This window comes from Protopterus annectens, chromosome 3.part1 (genome assembly GCF_019279795.1).
Source record: "Protopterus annectens isolate FY-2018-M chromosome 3.part1, PAN1.0, whole genome shotgun sequence".
NCBI classification, from domain to species: domain Eukaryota; kingdom Metazoa; phylum Chordata; order Ceratodontiformes; family Protopteridae; genus Protopterus; species Protopterus annectens.
Window position 1 is genome coordinate 1,109,246,725 of NC_056732.1, and position 21,162 is coordinate 1,109,267,886.

General features: G+C 38.5%; 1 protein-coding gene across 11 annotated transcripts in view; it reads right to left on the reverse strand.

Moving 5' to 3' along the window:
- The window catches only part of PTK2 (protein tyrosine kinase 2), a 4,250,095-nt gene that overhangs the window by 3,351,719 nt on the left and 877,214 nt on the right, over positions 1-21,162 (reverse strand). The gene's annotated exons all lie outside the window — the stretch shown is intronic.

Sequence of the window (21,162 nt, forward strand, 5' to 3'; positions counted from 1 at the left end):
AGCATACTCCAGACCTGCAAAACAACATTTACAACACATTCATGGTACAAGTATTTTTCCACCTGAAGCCAACTTTAAGCAACCTTCAACTAACATTCCATTTACTAACTGCTAGCTTTCGAAGTAATTTTTATTTAGAGGGCTGAGCCATTGTGTTTACTAATAAAAAAAAAAACTTTACTTGTGAAAACCTGTTTTGTTAAAAACATATGCAAATTGACTGCAGAGTCCTCTCCCATTGTACCTTAAGAGTTAATGGAGATGGAAGAAATGGCGATCTTCAAGATTTTGAAGGCTGTGAGGGAGAAAGGATCTGTGACAGAATATAAGGTCTAGGTGGCCAGTAGTAGTTCTCTCCCATGCAAGGACACAACTGATGCACAGGTAACCAACACTCAAAATGGGCAATTTATTTTTCCATTTTTTTATAAATATGTATTATACTGTGTGTGTGGGTGTATGTATGCATATACATGTGTGTGTGTGTGTGTGTGTGTGTGTGTGTGTGTGTGTATGTATATATATATATATATATATATATATATATATATATATATATATATATATATATATATATATACACACACACACACACACACACATGAATGCACGTATAGTCAGAACATGAAGGCAGCAGAATAATTGTTTTTCACCACCACCTACCCAACGGGACATTAAGGTATACACATTACCAGTTACCTATGAGGAAGAACACAAGTGTATAACACTTCCTGAGGAATGTGTAAACCTAAATCTCCCCCAAGATGAGCAGTGATTATGTAATGGATTACACAACAGAGTTCTTATAAAAAAATGATAAATCTGCTTAACCTTGTTCTAATATGTACCTGGGCTGCACAGTAGTACTTTTTTTCTGTTCTTGTCTCTGAGATGAACTGAACTTCCTCATAGAGGAATCCCAAATCACTCTCTCTCATACCCATCTACTCTCCACCTTACTATACGCTACTCTCCACCTTACTAAACAAATCTGACCTTCTGAAACTATCTACCTGCTACAATAAAATCTCAAAATTTGCAACCAATGCTAAGTTCTGCTCTCATCACTGCCTCTCCCTAAGAGGACTAGGATGGTTAGAACTTCCTAACCTACTAAAATACAATCAACTTCTACTGACATATCAACTGCTATAGCAACCAAGTAAAATACCTGCCCTCTCTGGTCTGCTCACCTTCTATAACACTGCGCATCAACTAAGATTTTCCAATGCCACCCTGAATGTTACCAATTGTTTATATAGCTCAGGCCAATCTCTCCATTCCTATGCAGTTTCAAGGGCCTGGAACTCTCTACCCCTGACATTAGATGTCTAAATAGTAAACACATTCAAATCCCTACTAAAATATCTCCTATTCAAAACTTGGATATGTTCCGGTACAGAACCAGACTAATTTCACCTGTTCCTGACTTTCAACATCCCTAGATCACAAGTGTACTGTGCAGTTTCACTTAGTGCATAGTACTGTGAACCAGGTGTTTAGGCCACCTTTATTGTTATGATTTCTAGTTTATGACCCTGTTTGTCTATGGAAACTTCTTTTTGAATTTATGATCAAGCAATTCTATATTTGTAACCAGATGAATAAACGAACAACGACCAAACCAAACTTATTACAAAGAAGTGACAGCGTGGAAGCAGTCCAACAGTACTCCAAAGTAATAAAATTGCCAAATGAGAGTCCAAAATGTGAATAAATTCAGGTTTATTAGATAGGTTAGTGCTTTCGGCTGTGACACCAGCCTTCCTCAGACAATCATTTCAATAAAATCAGCTTATTATATAATAAGCTTATACATGTTAATTAAAATCAATTATTCAATAAATATTTATTTAATTGAATATATAAAACAATTATTGTATAAAACCATGATATAAAACATTACATAAAACATTTATCAGATCTCCAAAAACATTGCACAATGCCCTATCCATTGCAAACTTTTAACTTTAAAATGCATGTGATGGAAGTTGAATCATTTAAACCTGGGAATTGTATGGCATTTAAATAAACTTGCCACCAATATTCCCTTGATTCTAGAATTATTTTTCAAGGACCTTTCCTTGGAGTTGGTCGAACTTGTTCCAATACTACAAACTTGAATGTATGCATTGGAATTTGTTGTATGTGTCTACAAAGTGCATTAGTGTGTGAGTTTTTATTGATTTCATAAATATGCTAATATATACGCTGTTTTAACTTTCATACTGTTTTGTCTATATAAAAGGCAGAACAGTATGAGCATATTGCTGCATACACAATGCCCATTGTATTATAATTATAATAGCCTGAAATGGTAATATCTATTCCCATGATTGAGAACTGGTCCACTTCTAAAATATAATTACAATATTTGTACATGTTGCATTTTCTCATTATGCCTTGTGTTGTTTCTACCATCTTTGAACATGCATTGCACCAATCTTTTAAGTTACAATCTCTTTTGTAGGTGATTAGAGGTTGTGTGCCTAAACTTTTAGCCAGATTTATATCACCTATGATGAATGTCCAATTTTTCCTCATCAGGCAGATGATGTCTGCAGAATCCTTGGTGTATGTTGTTATGAAACCTATGTTGCCATACTTATTTATATTTGATTGTGCCTTTGTTTGCACTGTATTTGGAAATGATTCCAATGAGTGTGGGTATAAGTTGGCTATACTAGTTTTTCTTAATAGAGGCTCATAGAACCCTGTGTTTCTTTTGTGCACTACTTCAGTGATGATACTATCCACAAATTGCTTGGGGTAATCCCCGTTCAAAAACATATCACCAGTGCACTGACATTCTTTCATAAAATCATCTATGTCAGTGACCATTCGAGCTGCACAAACCATTTGCCCCTTTATGACTGTTTTTTTCACGTTTCGGATGATTGCTGGTAAAACAAAAATTGAAACCTTGCTCTCCTTCTGCTGACCGTCTCCCATCTGAATACCTACAAATTGCCGCAAAAGCCACAGACATTCCCATCTCTATCCTTATTAACAGAACATTTCAGAAGGCAAAATTCCCACTCTATGGAAAGTATCCCACATCATCCCCCTACATAAAGGTGGACCTTCTACTGAGCTTTCTAACTTTCATCCTATTGCATTACTCTCCCCATTAGCTAAGATAATGGAAAAAATGTATTCACAAACAACTACTTAACCACTTACTACAAAATAACCTACTAGCAAACTGCCAACATGGCTTTAGGCCATTCCATAGCACATCAACTGCCCTCTTATCCTTTACCGACTCTATAAAAAAAAAATCGTAACAACTCTTTTGCCTCTGTACTATTTATTGACCTGTCAAAAGCCTTTGATATGGTTAACCATAACTTACTTCTACACAAACTTAAGGCCCATTCTCTCGATCCTCAATCTATACAATGGTTTAGGTCTTATTTGGAAAATAGACATCAAGCAATACTTTGGCAAAACAGTCTGTCTTCACTACTCCCAGTAAATACTGGAGTTCCTCAAGGCTCTATCTTAGGTCCCCTACTCTTTTCCTTATTTATTAACAATCTACACATGACCATACCTCAAGCGACCTGCATTCAATATGCTGACGACTCCACCTTAATCTGTTCAGCCAAGAATATATTCTCTCACCCAAACTGTTTTTAATAATGTTGAAAACTGTTTTTTGGAACACTGCCTACTCCTGAATCCCAAAAAAAACAAAACTACTGCGTTTTACTCCAACCCATAAATCACCTAGTCCATTATTCTCTGTAACCTCTAACAATGGTACCAACATAACCCCAGACAGTACAACCTGCCTACTAGGTGTAACAACTGATAATCGTCTCAGCTTTGATGACCATATCAACTGCACCATAAAGTCTGTCAACAAAAAACTTGGTACCCTTTATAGAATTAAACCCTTCCTTACCCCTTCTGCAAGGAAAACTATTGCCCAGACCCACCTAATCTCCACCTTCTTCTATGCCTCTGTTATATATACTAACCTATCCAAAACCAACTTCTCTAAACTCTCTACCTGTTATAATAGCATAGCTAGATTCATTACATGCTCCCCCTTTAAAACTCACCACTGCCTCAACCTCAAACAACTTGAATGGCTAGAATTGCAAAACCACATACTCTGTCAACAACTACTTATTACTCAAAAGATCCTTTACCACCCTAACAACACTCCTATCCTCACTAATCTAATTACACCATATAAAAATCTAGCTACACTACGCTCTGCTAATAAGCTTCTAGTTTCCTCTATTAAATCCAACAACAAAGCCGGTGATTCACTTTTCTCAAACACTGCAGGTAAAAACTGGAATTTGCTTCCTTCTGAATTATCAACCCTTGCCTCGACTTCTCTATTTAAAAAACATCTTAAAGAACATCTCAAAACTGATTGGCTCTGTCCATGTGCTAACCCAGACTGATATCCTTTTCCCCTTCCTTTCTACCCCTCTAACCTATGCCTTCAAATCTAGCTATTACCTTCTTCTTCATAATATGAAGATAAAATATAACTTCTTTTTCTCTTAACTGACTCCTTCCTGCTCATACCTTCTCATATGTGTAGTATATTGATTAGTATAATTTTTTACTAACATTTTTATAGTTTATAATTTTTAATTTTTCTTTAAACAACACTGCCTCTGTATTTGCTTTATTATGTATTTTTATATTGTTAAATTTGCCACTGCTCATGCTTGGAACTTTTCTCCCCGGGCCTCTACTGAAAATGGACATATATCCAGCTAGACTAGCCTGGTCAACAAATGTAAAATAAATAAAATAAAAGTGTAAGAACTTATTGGAATAAAAGTGTTTTTCCTATATATACCAGCTTTTAAATAACACTGTGTTATGTTTTTAGTTAACAAAACATCTAAATATGATATCCTGTTTTGTCCCACTTCATGCGTGAATTTCAAGAAATCAGTGCAATTGTTTATAAATTGCATAAACTCATCTACATCTATAGGACCATTCCATATGAAAAAAGATCATCCAAAAAACGGCAATACATTTGTACATATTGCATATATTGTGACTGGAATAAATAATTGTGCCCCCACACGGCCATAACTACATTGGCATACAATGTGCCTACTGGAGAGCCCATGGCTACCCCTTTGATTTGTTTGAAGTAATGACCATCATGGTATAGATAATTACTGGTTAAAACCAATTGCAAAAGACGTGATAAAGTATTAATGTCATCCTGGGCTATAACCATTATTTCTGTAAAAAAATCAGTGAACCATTCCAAACCTATATCTTGAGGTATGCATGTAAAAAGATCTTTAACGTCCACCGTAATGAATATGATATTTTCAATATTAGAAATTTGTAACATATTAACCTTTGAAAGAAAATCCCAGGAATCACGACAAGTATGCTGTAAATCAAACACTTTTTCTTTCAATTGCATATCTATATACTTTGCCATAAAATATGTTTTTAAGCCCCCAGCATCCACAATTGGACGTAAAGGTGGATTTTCTAGATCCTTGTGAATTTTGGGTGCTCCAAAAATGATTGTTATTCTAGGGTTTTGCACATGCATATATGCATGGGCCTTTCTGATCATTTGCCCTTGCATAAGCATGTCCTCTAAATAATAATCAATTCTGGCATTTGAAATATTGATTTCATTAATAGAGGTTCAGTGTATGCATCTTCATACAATATTTGCAAGATGAGCTGATTATAATCCATAGCATTCGTTATTACCAGCCCACTTCCTTTATCTGGCTGCATAATTCGTAAATCACCTCTTAGTTTCAAACCATTTAACATATTTTGTTGTTGCTTAGTGGTTACTTTCGTTATATTTGTTTTTTTGTTGCAATTGGTGCCTAAAATCTTCAAATAACTTTATCTTAGGATGTAAGGCAGGATTAAAGCTGTTGGGGATGTGCAATGGATTATTTTGTGTTATTGCAACGTCCTGAAATATTACAGCTAAATTCATTTTTCTAGTGAATAACTTCAGTTCTGTTATTAAATCAGTAATTTTTTGCCCGCCTCTTCAGTATAAATGTACATCCTTTACTAAAAATATTAGAAAGTACCTAAGTACCTAAGGTGTTGAAAAAGAGCAGCACTTTTATGCCCCCTATGAATTCCATCATCTCTATATATGACAAGTCACTCAACAGATTTACCAATTACAGAATTATGTTAATGGTATGAAGAATAACCTTAATCTTTCCAAAGAAGAATTCAGGGTTTTACAAGAATTGATGAAGGACAGGAATATAAGGGTAATGAAACCACACAAAGGGGGAGGCATCGTAATATATGACAGTATGGAATATGCTTCAAAAATGCATGACGTGTTATTTAGGTTCATAGGTTAGCAGTAAGCTAACTGCCTTTGCGAGCCATTTTAAGCCTAGCCAATTATCCCTTGTGAGACTCAAACCCTGCACTTTGTGTTTGTAAGGCAAACACCTTAACCATTAGGCCACCCCTCCCTCATCAGGAAACTATGAAATAGTTTTCTTGAATGAAATTAACATAGCATATAGAAGTATAGATATGCACCTAGAAGAATTTTTGATAGACAGAAGACACTTATAGGTTTCTTAAAGTTGAATATCCAATATTAGCATCCCTATTTGGGATACCTAAAGTGCATAAGAGTATAGAAAACCCCCCTTCAGACCCATTATTTCGGGCAGTAGATCAAAAGTTTTTCCTATGGGTACAGCCATTGACTTTTATTTGAAACATATTTATGAAAAAATTCCCCATTTAGTCAAGGACTCATGGGAATTTCTAAAGAACTATCCTGTACAGCTTTGGAAAGATGATTTAATATTCGTCACTATAGACGTTATAGATTTATTCTCCTGCATTCCCAAAGATGAAGGACAGGAAGCCTTTGCCAATAGCATTAGGCTATACGCTGACACTGAATGGGACACGGTCTGTCTTATTATGGAGATGATGTCATTGGTTTTAGAACATAATTACATCTTTTATGAGGGAGAATATTTTAGACAAACCCGAGGCGTAGCTATGGGAGCAGCCTGTGCCCCCCCCATCTACGCTAATATGGTCATGTTAGATTGGGAAGTATCAAATGTCTTCAATAGTGAGTATATGACACACATTAAATATTACTCCTGATATTTGGATGATATATACATCCTATGGGATGGTACTTCCACTTTATTACAAGAATTTTTGGTTTATATTAATCAGAGTAGTACTTTTCTTAAATTTACTTCATCTAACAACTTGGAGGGTATTCCTTATCTAGACACATATGTATCAAAAGGAGATAGTGGTTTTAAGTCTAGATTGTATAGGAAAAACACTTTCTCCAATAGTTATCTTGAATTCGCTAGTAATCATCCTAGAAATAATTTTTTTAACATTTATAAAGGACAGCTTATATGTGCTATAAGAATGACCTCTCAGTATTCTGAGATGTTGGAAGAAGTGTCGTTTATCACTTCTTTATTCAGGGACAGAGGATACGATACTAATATGATGTTTAGGGTGAGTCAAACAGTGGTAAAGGAATGGGGTAACAAATTTATCCCCTTATTAGGTTATAACTATAACTATACAGCTATCAATGAAAGTAATCAGGACAAACGTATTGAAGCTGGTACTACCTGTGGTAGAGCTTGTGTTTTGGAATTTGGCCCACATGTGGACAAAGTTAAGAAAATCATGGTTAATAATTGGAACATAATTTTAGTTGATCAGGATATTGCTAACATCCTAGGGACCCATCCCAGGTTTGTTCACAAAATGCGACATAATATTAAAAGTTATTTGTAAACGAAACCACAATTACCACCAAACTGCTGAAAAAACGCCAATAGCCAAACTTCGGAATTTGCCAGTTTATTTTAAACGTTATGATAAAATCCGTTTTTCGTCCCACCCGAATGTGGGACTTCTTCAGAAACAACACAATTTAAAATTTCTAAGACTTCTATTTATACATCCTTACTCATTTAGCGCCAAAAATTTAAATACCATTGTTCTTAAAATTTAAAGGACCATGCCTTCATAACAATACTTTTAATGAATCAAAAACTTGTTTCCTTACTGTTTGTACATTCATTCCTCCACATTATACTTACAATATACATTATAAAATTGTAATACATTTATATATATGTATGCATAAGTCCTATTATGTCTTTTATTGACAATGCAGCTTTTATTTTAGAATACTTCTCTTCTTGATGCCGTTTGTTAAAATATGACCTAAATTAAACATAGGCTCGAACATGAATAATACCTTATTCGATCGTTTAGGCTATCAAGCCATAAACGATCACATTGACCCCTAAATAAAATGGTCTTATGAATCTTCTGCCAGTGTTCCAAAATTTAATTCCATGCAACAAGATTATTTTAATATAACTTTATAATTTACTGATATGAAAAATTAATCATTAAATGTTCCTACATCATATTGTAAAAGAACCTGTCATGCCTTCTTTCATTCAAGCAACCACTTTAGTACTTGCTTCCTAATTTTTTCTCTCTGATCTTTCTAATTATATTTATATACTCGAATATTTATTAATTATACCAAACATTGAATATATTCTCATTGTGTATTATATCAACAGTTATATTAAAACCTTGTATTTATATATATATTAAAAATTACAGATATTTTTCTGTCCTTAAACTTTTAAAGATTTTTAATTTTCAAAAAATAATGTTTTTTTTTAAATATTTTTTTTTTAATTTTTATTTTGTTAAAACATCTTTTTATGCACCTATACTTATCTTTAAATATTTACATATTTTACTTTTTTGAAATTATGATATTCACCAGGTAATGCCAAATTCAGAACTATATGTTCTTCTTAATATTTATCTTTCTAAACATTTAAGTTTTAAAAGGCACATAATAGAGCATTTATCATTTAGGCCCGGATGCATATGTGCATTTAATCTAATTTGCCAATATAATTCCATTTTTTCTAACAATAAGCCATAGGGTCCACCTCTCTCATCCTGTGGGATCTGATGAATCATTTTAAATCTGAACCTGTGGTCAGGATGAGCCAATGTATGCCTCGCTAATGCACTGTCCTCCTTTTTCTGGACTATACTTCTCAAGTGTTTAGATATTCTGTCCCTGAGCCTCCGCTCTGTTTTTCCTATATAAAAGGAAGGACATGCCTGGCACTTTGCCACATATACTACCCCCCGGGTATTACAACTGAATTTCCCTTTCAAATTAATCTGAAAACCATTAATTTCTACTTTACTACCCACATCTATGATGCAGCAATAAGGGCACGAACCACATTCTGACATGCCTACACTTCTCTGTATGATGATCTTCTGTCTTTGGAAGGAACATTGTTTTAAAACTAATGCCTTTTCTCAAGACAATTTTAGGCATGAAATTAAATTTTGAACTTAACGCTACATCTTCATTCAGCAATGACCAATTCTTAAAAATAATTTCTTTAATTTGTGCATAATCTGAAGAAAAACTCATGATACATGCCAATTTAAAATCATTTAATGAATCATGAGTTATATCAATATTTGTTTCCGGACCAAACCTAACATTATTTTGGTTTGTCTGAATGTCTGATTGTGACCTAAGAATTGGTTCATAAACACCAATCATTCTTTTTGATGTAACTTCTTGCTTGAGTTCCTCTATCATTGTAAGTGGATAAGCCCTATTCAAAACATTTGCTTTAAAACCAAACATTCCTCTTTAAATTTCTCATTTGTCGTAATCATTTTTGCTGCCCTTACCAACTGACCTTTTAATACCGATCGTTTTTGGTGTAATGGATGGACACTTGTAAAATGCAAAAAATTATTGGAATATGTTGGTTTCCTATGTAATGCAGCTTCGTATCGCTTGTCTAATACATTTTTTGTTAAATTTACATCTAAAAATACTATAGATGTAGTCTCAAAAGTATGGGTGAATCTCAGAAAATCTGTTGTATTGTTCATCATGGCTACCAATTCAGTGGCTATTTGTGCTGACCCCTCGATGACCAGAATAATGTCATCTATGTATCTGCCATAATATCTAGTTACATCTTTAAGTTGTCATTGGAAAAGATGTATGTAGTTTCCCAATAAGACAAAACTAAATTTGCATAACTAGAGCCACACGGTGAGCCCATTGCCACTCCTTTTTACTGTATGTAAAACTGCTTATCAAAGAATATAAAATTATAAGATATAATAATATCTAAAATTTCTTGTACTAAAGACATTTCAGCTACAGGAGCGTTTTTCTGTTGCATTCTTGCTATCACCCAGTCTATTCCCTGTTGTTGAGGAATACAAGTATATAACTCTCTTACATCTATTGTCAAAAAATTGAAATGTTCATTGAAAGGAAAATTATTCAAACTATTCAAAAATGCCCAGGAGTCCTTTAAAATCCATTGTTCATCCGATACATATTTTTTCAAAATGGAGTCTACAAATTTAGCACATGCATACGTTAACGAATTCCTTCATATTAAAAGTTATCTTGAGAGAGGTTATTTGAATAATGTTCCAAACCATATACACACCAAAAAATGTGGAAGCTGTAAACAATGTCATGCTATTTTGCAGGAAGATAAGAAGAGGTTATGTACTCACCATAACGTTCCATGTTAGTTGTCTTCTTCTCGCCTTCTTTCTTGCTGGATGGGTTCGGAGCCGAACCTCGGCTCCGACTCGGCCTAATACTAAAGCTCGAGAGCTATTTTTACCGGCTCGAGGCTAACCTATGTCCCATAATGCTAGGCGTCATATATCCAGATCTCGTTTGATAGCTAACACTATGGACAAAAACATGTCCCACCACAAGAAAGGATAAATCTATGAACTCTATACAACTATGAGCCCCACAGCCTGTCTTTCACCAGGGCTACCAAAAAGGGGACAAGAGCTCTAGGTGAAGGGGTAATCCTGGTGACAGAGAATGTCTCACCCAATACTCTAGGTCTTTCCGGGCTAGGGGGATGGAGGGACGAAGAAAGAAGCAGAAGAAGACAACTAACATGGAACGTTATGGTGAGTACATAACTTCTTAATGTTAAGTTGTCAATCTCGCATTCATTCTTGCTGGATGGGACAGCGTCCCTAGCACCTTAGTCCTGGGTGGCTCAATGGAACAGACTCGAGTACAGTGGAACCAAAATCAGCATGATTTCTGGAGGCAATATCCAGTTTGTAATGAGAAATAAAGGTATGAGGGGAGGCCCATGTGGCCGCTGCACAAATAGAATCCATAGGTAACCTCACTTGAAAAGCAACTGAGGAAGCTAATGCTCTAGTTGAATGAGCCCTAGGTTTGGTAGGGAGCTCCTTATGCCTCAATTGATATATTAAAGTGATGAGAGGTCAACCATCTGGACAAGGTCACTTTAGAAACTGGAAGGCCTTGCTTCCCTTCTGCGTAAGATAAGAAGAGTTGCTCTGATTTTCTCGTTAGTTTAGTTCTATCCAGATAGAAGCGTAGCTACCGGTGAACGTCCAAGCAATGTAATCTCTCAGCTCTGTCAGTGTAATTTGGAAAGAAAACTGGGAGATCAATGGTCTGATTGAGATTTTTTTCAGATAGAACCTTAGGTAAAAAGGATGGATTAGTCCTAAGAGCCACTCTATCTTTGTGTAAAACAAGATAAGGGGGGCGCACAGATAGTGCTTGTAGTTCTGAAACCCTTCTTGCTGAGGTAATAGCTACCAGGAAAAGTGTTTTCCAGGAGAGCAGGTTTTAACGAGCAGGAGGCAGCAGGCTCAAAAGGAGGCAGAATTAATGATGACAGTACCAAATTTAGATCCCACGGTGGAGGAGGGTCTTTGACTGGGGGCCTAAGTAATAGGGTACCCTTCAGAAAAGCTTTGCAGAGCTTGTGGGACATAATGCTGGATTCTGACAAGCCAACGTGGAAATTTGCAATAGCTGCCAGCTGGACTCTGAAAGTGGCTGAAGAGGAGCCTTTTTGGAAAAGTTCCGCTAAAAAATCTAGAACTGTTTGGACAGGAGCAGTGAAGGGGTCGACTTGATTTTTCCTTGCCCAAATAGAGAAACATTTCCATTTACTAGCGTACGTCCTTCTGGTGTTAAGACTTGTGAGAGGCAAGGATAATCTCACGTACTAACTGAGAAATTAAGGGAAGCCTGGCTAGGGTTGGAAATGGAGCAACCAAGCTGTGAGGTTGAGAGACGAAAGGGATTGGTGCAGCCTGCCCGACTGATGGGTCAGAAAGTCTGGCACTGGGTCCAGACGCCAGGGCTGCTCCAGTAGGTGACGTTGTAGGAACGGAAACCAGACTTGTCAGGGCCAGTAAGGGGAAATGAGGATCATCCTGGATCTCAAGGCAGTTGCTTTCTGGACTGAGTGATTAAGGGAAAAGGGGGGAAAGCATAAAGGAGACTCCGGGGCCAATCGTGGGCTACAGCATCTCTAGGAGAGAGGCCCGGAAGAGGAAAGAGGGTGAAGAAGTCCTGACACTTGCTGTTTTGCGGGGTTGCAAAAAGGTCTAGGCAAGGCTGACCCCACCCTTCTGAATATTTGATCCACTACTGGTTGGTTGAGAGACCACTCGTAGGGCATGAGAATGTCCCTGCTCAGCCTGTCTGCTATGACATTGGACTTTCCAGGAATGTGTTTTGCTACCAGAAACCGGTGAGAAGAGATCGCCCATTGCCAGAGTCTGAGCGCTTCCTGACAAAGAGGATAGGACCTGGTTCCGCTCTGTTTGGTGATGTACCATACTACAGACATATTGTCTGTCTGAATCGGAATCGTCCCGGTGGGAAGAGAGTTCTGGAGGGACTGCAACGCCAACAGCACCACTCTCATCTCCAAGACATTGATGTGCAAGTGGCACTCGAACTGTTGCCATGTGCCCTGGACTGTCCTGCCCTGAAAATGCCCCCCCCCCACCCGATCAGGGAGGCATCCGTTGTCACGATGGCAACCGGAGGGGGGAAGAACAACCGGTCTGCCTTGAAGCACCTGAGGTGAGACCATCCACCAAGCTAGGTGTCGTTTGCATGATCGAGTGATGAGAATATTGTGCGACATGGGACGCTGCTGAAAGGACCATTGGGAAAAAAGCATCCACTGTAGTATCCGCATATGAAAGCGAGCTAGGGGGAATAAGGTGATTGTTGCAGCCATTAGACCCAGCGTTTTCAGTACAAGCCTGGCTTGGATTCTGTCCTCCTGTTTCAGGATTTGAACATGACTGCGAATGTCTAACACTCTTTGTGTAGGTAGTTTTGCTGACAACTCCACCGTGTTTAACACGGCGCCCATGAAGGTAATATGCTGACAAGGCAGACTTTTAGAAATTTATGGAGATGCCAAGCGCTTTGCACGTTTGTACAGCGTAATCCCTGGCTTGAAGTAACTGGTGTCTGGTGGTGGCAGTAAGGAGCCAGTCGTCCAAATATGGAAACACCTGGAATCTTCGACGTCTCCGGTGAGCCACAACCACTGCCATGCATTTGGTAAACACCCTGGGGGCTGTGGTGAGGCCAAAGGGCAGGGGTCTGAACTGATGATGACTGGCTCCCAGCCGGAAGCGGAGAAACCTCCTGTAGCACCCGTTCATTTTGATATGGTAGTACGCATCCTGAAGGTCTATAGAGCACATCCAATTGTCCTGACCCAAAAAGGGAAGAATGGACTGTAGCATGACCATCCGGAATTTTGTTCTTTGAACTGATTTGTTCAGTCTGCTGAGATCCAAAATAGGTCTCCAGTCCCGTCTTTTTTGGTACCAAAAAGAATTTGGAGTAGATTCCGGACCCTTGGTGGTCTGCTGGGACTGGCTGGTTGGCTCTTTTTAAAAGCAGCTTTGAAATTTCTAGTGCTGCTTGGTCTCTCAGACCGTGTGGAACATCTGGAAGAGGCCCTTTGGGTTGATAAGGGGTGTGGATAAAGTGGATTTTGTAACCTTCGGATATGATCGACCGTACCCATCTGTCTTGCATAACAGCGCGCCAGGCTTTTGGGTACAGCGAAAGTCTTCCCCCGACTGCCTCCGAAGGTGGACAGTCGGGCAGCTCCTCAGGGGTGCTGAAAGGGTTGGTCAGAGAACGATTCTCTGCTACCCTGATTCTGCGGACCCCCCCTGCCCCTCGGGTGGCGTCTGTTGTTCCCTCCTCTGCCTCTGGAGGGAAGCTCACCACGTGCGTCCAGCAGAACTCCTTGAGGTTTGCGGAACCACATTTTCCCGCCCTTTTGACCCTTAGGATATGGTCTAGAAGGGGCGGAAAAACGGACTCCCACGGCAGAGAGAGTCTTGCCTTCTTGTTTGCACCTGGTTAAGGTATCCTTCACTTGAGGTCCAAAAAGAGCAGAACCATCAAAGGGGGTGTTAGTGAAGGACGCCTTGAAGGGGTCAGCAAAATTGCAGAGCCGCATCCAGGCGTGTCTCCTTAGAGCAACACCCGCACCTGCGGCTCTACTCGCTCCATCGGCTGCATAAGAGATGAGCTGCATGGAAGAGTTAACGATAGAGTTCAGGGTCCCCAGCTGGGAATTGATCTTTTTCTGAGACCCCACAGCTGCTGGGTCCTGCAATGTTTCACCCAGTTCCTTGAGAAGGTCTCTGAAGTCGGGTGAAATGGCATGAATAGTTCAGTGACCGCATGGCAAAGGTCGCTGAAGAAAACATCCGCTTGCCGTACCTATCCATAGTCCTAGATTCCTTATTAGGAGGATGGACAGGTACTGAAGGGTCAGCCAACTCCTTCTTAGTGGCTGCGCCACCACCATGGCATCCACGGGGACACCCTTAGAGAGAAACTGTTTGTCTGTCGGGGCAGTAATAAATTTAGTGGGCCTCCGGAGAGTTGGTTCCATAGTATCCAGAGCCATCCACGCCTTCCGAGCCACCACCTGCATAAGTGGGTCGAAAGGCGGGGACACCCAGGAGGTGGAAGGGTGAGAACCGAACGCATCCAGGTACACTGACATGCCCTCGGATGGGTTAAGGGCAGACCAGTTCACCCTCTGTTTGAGGATCTCTAAGATGTCAGAAAAGGAGACATCTTCAGAGGGGGACCTTGGGGACCCGTCCGAATCATCCAGGTCGGTGTCAGATGTCACTGACTCAGGAGAGTCAACATGTTTCCTCTTACATGTTCTCTTCCGAGGGGGCTCCCCTGAAGTATCAGGGGAGGCCTCGGAAGAGGAAGAAAGGCCCAACGGGACAGCCTGGAGTGTCGGTTCTCCTCGCTTGGGGTAGGCAGGGGCCGAAGCAGGCACCATAGAGGGAGGGGCCGAGGAGGCCGACCGTGGCACAGGTATTGGAGCCAGCACGCTCCTCATGACCTCAAAGGCACCCCTGTCAAGCAGGGAAGAAGGACCCAACTTCGAGGAGATGAGAGCTCCCCCCGGCACCGAGAAGGACGGCTCCGAGGCCTATGTCGGGGCCGAACTCACCTGCGCCGAGGCTCAGAGGGAGAGTGGGGTCGGACAAGGGTCCAATGCCACTTGCCCCCTCGGAGCCGACCAGGGAGTCTCGGCGCCTGGATCCCTCCAAGGACGGGATTGGAGCCGACGAAGGAACCGACAAAAGAGGGATCGTTTCCGACGCCCCCAAAGTACTCACCTCGACGAACTCTGACTCCGAACTGAGCAGAGTAGTCGGAGGAGGAACTTGAGCGGGTGTAGGGGTAGCCCCTGTCTGCTGAGACAGGCTATGTAGCAACTGGGCCGGTGCCTGCGACTTCAAAAGCCAGCTGACTACCCTGTCAAGGTCATGGTCCGAAAGCCTGTAAGACCTAGAGGAATGAGATCTATGGCTCCGCTCCGACAACAGAGGAGACTTCGGAGCCGATCTGACCAACTCGAGAGACGGAGACCTGGAGCGCTTTCTGCTCGGGGACGGCTCCGACACTAAAGTCGGTGCCGACTGAGGTCTAGGTGCCTCGGTTCCGGCCAGAACCGACGAGGCAGCAAGAGAACCACTTGGAGCCGGCTCTGAACATGGAGCTGACGATTTGGAGGGCTTTGGAGGTTTTCTAGTCATGGTCTTAGCCGGAGAACCTTCAGGCTTTAACAAGCCTCTAAGAATGAGTTTATTTCTGTGCTCCTGCAGGACTCTAGGGCTAAAAGTATGGCAGATGGAACAAGAGTCCTGCAGGTGCAGAGGGCCCAAACAATACACACAAGAAGTGTGACCGTCTGTCAGAGACATCTTCTGACAGCACGAGTCACACTTCTTGAAACCCGATACCTTAGTATCCTTAGACATACTAATGTAAAAATACACTAATATATAATAAAAATTTACAATAAGCAGAAAAAGGGAAACTACCACTAAACAGAGGGACAGAATTCCACACACACACAGAACAACTAAGGGAAAACTGTACTACTAAGGGGAAGGGTCAGAGGCCCAACCACCTTAAGGGTGGAGAAAAGGGGGGGGTTAGCAACTAAAGGGGGGGGACTAGTTGCTAACTTCATTAACACTAAAAAGGTAAAACAGGAAAAAAAATCTGACAGAAAAACTATCTATACAGCTATTAATAATATACAACCTGGAGCCGGTGAAAAACGCAACCTTGTAGCTGCAGCGGCAAACGAGATCTGGGTATATGATGCCTAGCATTATGGGACATAGGTTAGCCTCGAGCCGGTAAAAATAGCTCTCGAGCTTTAGTATTAGGCCGAGTCGGAACCCATCCAGCAAGAATGAAGGCGAGATTGACAACTTATTATGTTTGAAAACGTGAATAGGACGAGTATTGGGTTTCAACAAGGTAATTGTAATACAACGATGGTCATTTATTTAGCTAAATGTATGGCCTGTCCAGGATTTTATATTGGAAAGACGGAAAGGAAGTTTAAAGCACGTATCTACGCACATTTGTATAGTATTAGGCATATCAAAAAATGGGGGGACAGACCATTTTAAATTTGCCATATTGGATAGCGTTCCGATAGACCCCAAGGGTGGTGACCGTAAAGGAACCTTATCATATAAAGAAATATGGTGGCAATTGTATACGGACGCCTCCACACCACCAGGATTAAATGATGTTATTACAATCAAACCTTTCTTGTATATGGCTTGAATCTTATTTGTTTTATTAGTATATAACAGATTTTTTATTTTGAGTTACCAATTTTATATATATGCATACTCAGAATGTAGGAATACAGCTATATAATTCTTATAATATTTAATTAATAATTATGATTTTTGTGAATGTAGTGACAATTTGAGTTATTACAATACACAATGTAGGTTTTAAGAATTTTATAATGTTGGTTCCTTTAAATGTAGTGCCTTTGGCGCCATTTAGGTTATTTAAATGGCAACAGTTTTATTGTGTTCTGAGGAAGCTCGCATTTCAGCGAGTGAAAGCGCTTAACCAGTATTCATGTTGTGTCAATAAACTAGTGGATATTATCCTTTTGTGGACACTTGGTTCGTTTTTGCTGTGATTTTTGTGGAATTGGCATCTCCAAGACACAGAGGCTACTAGCGTTCTGCATTTTCGTTCCTTGTCAGTCACAATATATGCAATATGTACAAATGTATTGCCGTTTTTTTGGATGATCTTTTTTTCATATGGAATGGTCCTATAGATGTTGTAGATGAGTTTATGCAATTTATAAACAATTGCACTGATTTCTTGAAATTCACACATGAAGTGGGACAAGACAGGATATCATATTTAGATGTTTTGTTAACTAAAAACATAACACAATGTTATTTAAAAGCTGGTATATATAGGAAAAACACATATTCCAATAAGTTCTTACACTTTACCAGAAATCATCTGAAACATGTGAAAAAAGCAGTCATAAAAGGGCAAATGGTTCATGCAGCTCGAATGGTCACTGACATAGATGATTTTATGAAAGAATGTCAGTACACTGGTGATGTTTTTGAACAGGGATTACCCCAAGCAATTTGTGGATAGTTTCATCACTGAAGTAGTGCATAAAAGAAACAAAGGCACAATCAAATACAAGTATGGCAACATAGGTTTCATAACAACATACACCAAGGATTCTGCAGACATCATCTGCCTGATGCGAAAAATTGGACATTCAACAAAGGTGATATAAATCTGGCTAAAATTTTAGGCACACAACCTCTAATCACCTACAAAAGAGATCGTAACTTAAAAGATTGGTGCAATGCATGTTCAAAGATGGTACAAACAACGCAAGGCATAATGAGAAAATGCAGCATGTGCAAATATTGTAATTATATTTTAGAAGTGGACCAGTTATCAATCATGGGAATAGATATTACCGTTTCGGGCTGTTGTAATACAATGGGCATTGTGTATGCAGCAATATGCTTTTATAACTTAAAAGATTGGTGCAATGCATGTTCAAAGATGGTAGAAACAACGCAAGGCATAATGAGAAAATGCAACATGTGCAAATATTGTAATTATATTTTAGAAGTGGACCAGTTATCAATCATGGGAATAGATATTACCATTTCAGGCTGTTATAACTGTAATACAATGGGCATTGTGTATGCAGCAATATGCTCGTACTGTTCTGCCTTTTATACAGGCAAAACAGAACGAAAGTTAAAACAGCGTATATATGAGCATATTTATGAAATCAATAAAAACTCACACACTAATGCACTTTATAGACATATACAACAAAATCCAACGCATATATTCAAGTTTGTAGTATTGGAACAAGTTCGACCAACTCCAAGGAAAGGTCTTTGGAAAATAATTCTAGAATCAAGGGAATATTGGTGGCAAGTTTATTTAAATACCATACAATTCCCAGGTTTAAATGATTCAACTTCCATAACGAGCATTTTAAAGTTAAAAGTTTACAATAGATACGGCATTGTGCAATGTTTTTGGAGATTTGATAAATGTTTTATATAATGTTTTATATAATGGTTTTATACAATAATTGTTGTTTATATATTCAATTAAATAAATATTTATTGAATAATTGATTTTAATTAACATGTATAAGCTTATTATATAATAAGCTGATTTTATTGAAATGACTGTCTGAGGAAGGCGGGTGTCACAGCCAAAAACGCTAACCTATCTAATAAACCTGAATTTATTCACATTTTGGCAATTTATTACTTTGGAGTGCTGTTGGACTGCTTCAACGCTGTCACTTCTTTGTAATAAATTCTATATTTGTTGTATAAACATCTTGTTTGTTTCTCAATATTCTAACCAATGTATGCTGCATTAATTGTAAAACTCTGATTTTTACTCCTTTTACATGTTCTATGCTCTTTGTATAAAATAGTTATGTTTATATAACTTTTGTATTATTTTTTGTAATTTTTTACTATGTGTTTGGAGCTTTTCTCCCTGGGCCTCCGCTGAAAACAATCACCTTGTGTCCAATCGGACTACCCAGTAAATAAATGGAAAATAAATAAAAATGTACTACACATACACTATTGTGCACACTGCTGCAAATCAACTACACTAAGTTCATTTTGTGTCTTTACACTATAGTGTTTAGTCACTATCTTTTTATACATTTAAAAGTTTTGAAGAAGCATTAAAAGGAAAAAAATAGATTTTACTTGGCCTGAGTGGTCTCTACAGTCCTGCAATCCAGCTTAGCTTTCTAATGTGTAATCTTATAAACTTCAAGCTGCTGTCATAACGACAAAGTTTTTTTCTTTTTTTTGCCTGCTTAAACAAACTTGTTTTTGTTGTAATAACTGTATTTTGTCGGCACACTAGCACGAGATATCCATCTGTGATATTAGTAAACAGATTGTTGGTGAGGGGCAACAAGGAGAAAGGCCTGGCAACCTACTTCCATATTTCTATCATTCTCTGTGGATGGTTTGGACAGTGTTCACAGCATGGTCACAACTGAACAGCACCACACACACAAACTACAGTTTACTAGCATTAAAATGATTTTGCTAATCCATTCAAAAGCCAAAATCAGAATGACCACTGTATAAGTAAGAAATAAGAAATGACAATATTTAGTTCATGGCCTAATATACGAGTTAGAAATTTAAGAGGCAAAGAATGCTTTAAAAAATGTAAACCTATTGTATATATTTTTAGATTGTACATTTATTGATATACAGTAATGACATACTATGATGTACAATTTTCAGTAAAAAATAAATAAAAATAGCATGCACGCAAGTAGAAAAGGGCAGTAGGTTCTTGTACCAACTATAAGTGTCCGGGCATGTTCTCTTCAAACCATAAACCATATTGTGCAGTGTCTTATTCTGCTTTTAAAACCAGCAAGTTCATATTTATGTTGTGCTTTTTAATATGTTTTTCTGCATTTTTATATTAAATGCAGAGTTACATATAGATAATATTCCCTGCATATTTTTAATACATATATACCTTTTATCTATATGCAGCTATAAAATTAAACAATTATTAAAAAAACACAAAAACAAATGAATACTATTTAGTTTGAAATTCTACTGGAGCAAGTATGCCCCAAAATAAATGCATACATATATACATACACAAAGCCAAACACAATAAACTCAACAAATATTATCATAAATCAGGAGAAAAATCAACAAAAGCAATTATAATTTTCAGATTATATAAGGTTTCAGCGCGTCAATAGCAATTTCACATGAGAAGTCTGCAGTTTATCTTATAGTTTGACCTCGTTATTGTTGCACAGTACAAGAACATCACATTCCTCACAAATAAGAGATATACTACTTTAAACACGGCCACATTTGGTTACTACATCCAAGCAAATGACAAGGTGAAGGAATAACAAAAAAAATAAATAACCAATAAATCAATCCTTGGTAGAAAGACACACCTCCTTTCATTCTTTCACTACTTTGTTATTCAGGTAGTGCTTGCAGCAAAGGAGGGAAGTAAACCTGCCTGAAGTAAAGTTTCCTACCAACCAGTCTGGTACTCCCACAGTCAACTTTACACAGCATGCCACTTTGAGATGTTGACTACCACAACATTACTTGTGTAAATATATAGAACAAATGTGTTACATTTTATTTACCCTGCTTCAGTATGTCCCAAATGATAAAGCGAGACTACCTGGGGATGCCAGGCAAGTTTGAAAAAGCTGCACACTTAAAGTTTTGGATGTTCGGTATTCTTCTGTGGGATCAGGGTAAATGCAAAAAGAAGCCCTAAATGAATGTGTTTATTTTACTGCAAATCAATAGCACAATAATTATGTGTTAATCAAAATC